The 4,164-nt window shown below is 39.9% G+C and overlaps 1 long non-coding RNA gene across 3 annotated transcripts in view; it reads left to right on the forward strand.

Annotated features, from left to right (window-relative positions):
* The first annotated feature begins 917 nt into the window (after positions 1-917).
* Positions 918-4,164, forward strand: part of LOC148395011 (uncharacterized) — an 89,890-nt gene continuing 86,643 nt past the window's right edge. For 2 of the 3 annotated variants that reach the window (XR_015859448.1, XR_015859447.1), the window contains exon 1: positions 918-1,088. This is a non-coding gene — a long non-coding RNA (uncharacterized LOC148395011). The remainder of the gene's footprint in view (positions 1,089-4,164) is intronic. The other variant, XR_015859449.1, reaches the window with a different exon arrangement.

A 4,164-nucleotide genomic window follows, 5' to 3' on the forward strand; every position in this document is an offset into this window, starting at 1 on the left:
TCTGTATTTAAAAAAAAAAAAAAAAAGTTAAATAACAAACAACTCTCCTTCCGATTTTAGAGATATTTGTGATGCATGGTTTTGCTTTCAAACCAATTTCCGCAAAGTTACAGTGCATAGCTACAGAGAAAACAAACAGAAAACAATTCTCCTCCAAGTGATGTTTTCATGGATTTCCGAAAATCTCACGGCAATTTATAGCTGTTTGACAAAAGGCAGAAATGAGTCTTTACAAGCACACCGCTTTACAGATTTGATGCAGTTGAGAATGGTAAATGTTTAGATATAGACTATTCCGTTCAGAGACTCACAGAGGACAGTTTATATCTGTCTGGTAGATCCTCTGGTGAGATTTAATCTCTCCTTGTTTTATCATATCAGTTGCATCTTGTCTTCGGGTAGTCTTTCTATTACTCTCCCTTTTTAAATTAACATTCGAACCACAATAATTGAAGGCCAAAGGAGGCTGCTCTATTGGGCTCAAATCACAAGGATGAGTATTCTCACTGAAATCATTCTAGGGACAGTTGCCCAGTTGTTAAAATGTCAAATAAAGGAAGAAGAATTAAGTATAGAAACATGCACTTGTCAGTGAAGTATGTGCGTTTGCATTGCATGATGTCACAAGGAGCGAGCAGGACAACCAAGTTCAAAACAATGTGTTTATTAGATCTCTCTGGGGAATGAGGAAGGTGGAGATCAAGGCACGGCGTGGTTCGAGGGGCGAGACGAGAACGTGGCCGCAATCGATCGGGGCAGGCGGCCAGAGGGCGTAGTCGGTAATGGACAGTTGGTCGGGACAGGCGGCGAGCAGGTGTAGTCAGTCAGTCAGTAAAGCAGGTCAGCAACTTGGATCAGAGCAAGTCACGGTTAGCATGAGGGGACGTACTGACAATGACTGTTCAAATAGGGACTGGCTAACTAGTAGTGATAGGTGCAGGTGATTGTCTTGATAGGAGGGGCGTGTCTGCTAATGAATGGAAGGCTACCCCCTGGAAGGAGTGTGGCACGGGCACGTGACACATGAGTCTTTTAGGCTGACATTCAATTGCAAGTACGGGTATGTGTACATTTGACTGCACAAAATGGCAAGTACCTGCGATTCTATATTTATAAGTTCACCCATTAGCTTAGTCGAGTGCTTCACCGTGATAATTTAGCAATCACTCACAAAGTAGGCCATCTCATAGGTTCATAGGAAAAATTCATTCAATGCACCCAACAGCAATGACTAGTACTTGAGCACACTGCTGGGGTATGTGGAAACATTTTATAATTTGTTTGATCCACCAAAATCAGAAGAGCTGCATGTCAACTCAAGTTGCAGAGACAGCTGCTCTGAGAAATTGCATGTGTGTTTCGTCTGCAGAGGCAGTGTGATGTCACAATATAAGAACCCGATTGTTTTGTTTTATTGGGGTTTGACTGAAGCTCCAACAGTTATTCAGCATCGTGGTATGGATAGTTGAAAAACGGAGTAGCATTGAGTACCATCCATAATGATCTCGTAGTAAATGTCATTCTGTATACTGGGAACTAAGACAGCTGCCCCAGATTGTCAGCAAGATGACATAAATTGACAGATCAAACAGAATGGCTGTGTGTCATTGCAAATGATGAATTTTGAGCATATACATTCTAACCGGTGGCCAGAAGAGCACTACCATTCTTGAAGAGACTCTTGTCTAGATGAGCCCTCAAATACTCAAAAGTACACAACAGATAGCTCTACTTCAGATTTATTGAGTTTTAGTTATTGCTGACAGTTTATATAATTCATTGACAGACACTATTTTAAAATTGGCATAATGCCATTAAAAAAACTCTTGGTGGGAGTATTTGTGAACCACTAGCTAAGTATCTGTGGCTGCCCATTGTTTCCCTCCACATATTTGTTTCTGACAGCGCTTCTTTTGAGTTGTCAGTCTGAATGAAGATAATAATATAACAATTACCCACAGTGTAATAGTCTAAATTCTCACTCGTCTTGGAATAAATCTTCCAGAATATCAAGGACTTCGTAAGCATTATGTCTTTCTATCCAGTCAACAATGGTGAGGCTTCATGTACAGATGTTGAGATTAACTGCAGGTTGACTTGTGCAGATGTGCACGCTCTGTAATTCAGACATCAAACTGACAGCTCGGCAGCTTTATGTGCTCAACCAACTGTGCTGTTGTCATAGGTTCAGGCCCAGCTGCCTTGATGTGCCATACACACTCTGATGTGAAATAAATAAATAAACGGTATACAAAGTATACACACCACACATGCACACACATGCAATCTCTTGCTGATCTGTTTTCTGATCTCCTGATGTCTTAAAGGATTTAAAAGCTTTTAATATAGCCATTGTCGTCTTTTACTTTAGGCTTTTGTCATTTGTTCCAGTATAGGAGAATGCAATTGTTAAGGCAAAGTTCACTGTGCAGACAAAGGCAACCCAGACCAAAATTCTGCCCATATAAGACCTGTATCAGGTTTTTTATGACCGTCTAGACCAGGGGTGTCAAACTCATTTTTGTCGCGGACCGCATCGTAGCCATAGTTTCCATTGGAGGGCCATTATGACTGTCAACACCTTATATTATACACAGTATGGGCTACACAACAAACCGATGAATAACTAGTTTTGAAATCAGAGACTAGTAAAAATTTTTCAAATATTTTAAAAAGGTGAATGATAATAAAAAGTGCTAGCAATAGCTCTTTTTTAAAGTGAAGACAATTTGTACTCGATGCACAATTTGTCTTTGCGGGCCACATAAAATGATCTGACGGGCCGTATCTGGCCCCCAGGCCTTGAGTTTGACACCTATGGTATAGCCGGTTTGATACCAATTTTTATCTCATCAGACTTTTGTCACATTCATAGGTAGTCATAATTCAGATATGTATCCAATTTTTTTGCATTGCGACCTCAATCTGAATGATCAGGTCACATACTATACCCACCTCATACGTCATCAAATGTACAATAGTCTCCCAGCGCGGGTGAGGAGAGAGTGCTGGGAGATCAACAAATATTTATGAATCTGTAAGGTTGTTTTGAGCAACAGTTTGGACTTTAATTAAATCCTACTTGTTGACTTTAATTGAATCCTACTTGAAACATGAAGCATAAAATAGACGTATGTGGTGATAGCAGTAATTCAGCCACAAGGACGCTTCCTTTATTAAATGTTCCAATGACTATGACGTCATCTTTAGTAGACTTCTCTGGAGCTAAAAATTCCCCACCTCATTTCCCGCAAATGTTTTACCTTCTCCCAAGCCACTTCTCTGTAAAGCTGGGATGATAAAAAAGATGAGCCCCTGCACACTAGACCACATTTACTTCTGTCAACACTATGCTGTGAGTGATGTTGTCTCTTCTGTGCATGCAGGTCACATTGAGGATACCTTTGGTTCACACACCAGACAAAATGAGGTCGCATTTAATATTGTGAACGCTTACACAAAAAAAACCTGATCCCACTAAAAATCCGAATTGAGCATGACCTGCAGTGTAACCCTAAAGACCCCACTTCTGTGATGAATATTTCATCTAAATGCAATCGTTTTGAAGTTTGTAGAGAATGCTTTTGACTGGACTCCCTCTAAAGAGTATCAAACAGCTCGGCTTATTCAAAATGCTGCAACTGGGCTTCTGACCAAGAAAGTCAGGCTTCTAAACCACCTTTAATCATAACAATAGTTACGTCAGATAAGCGGGTGTATCAGTTGGTACCTTTTCTGAATTAGAATTAGATAGAAAAATGTATAATGTAAAACTATGAATCATTGTGCTTTAATCTATTCATGTTCTTCAGCTTTTTTGGTAACTCATCCATCCAATTCAGAAACACACATGCTCACAGCATTCTACTTTGAGGTTGTATGAGGCATGCACTCGAGACTGATAAATGCAAGTGTCTACAAAGAGAAATGAGCTGGCGCCTTGACCTCCCTTTTGGCATAGGAATCCATCTCCCGAGTGCCTTATCACCAGACAAATGGATACGTAGTATAAACATTAGTCTCTAAAAACCTACAACCTCAAGTACCCCACCAAATAGTCAAGTCGTCCAGGATATTCATTTTTTTTCACCTTTGATTGACAACATTTTAAAACACAATAAATTATTAAATAAACAGCTCTGACATTTTTTCAGATTTTTTTCC

This window comes from Syngnathus floridae, chromosome 7 (genome assembly GCF_059516105.1).
Source record: "Syngnathus floridae isolate MCC-2025c chromosome 7, RoL_Sflo_1.0, whole genome shotgun sequence".
NCBI lineage: Eukaryota > Metazoa > Chordata > Actinopteri > Syngnathiformes > Syngnathidae > Syngnathus > Syngnathus floridae.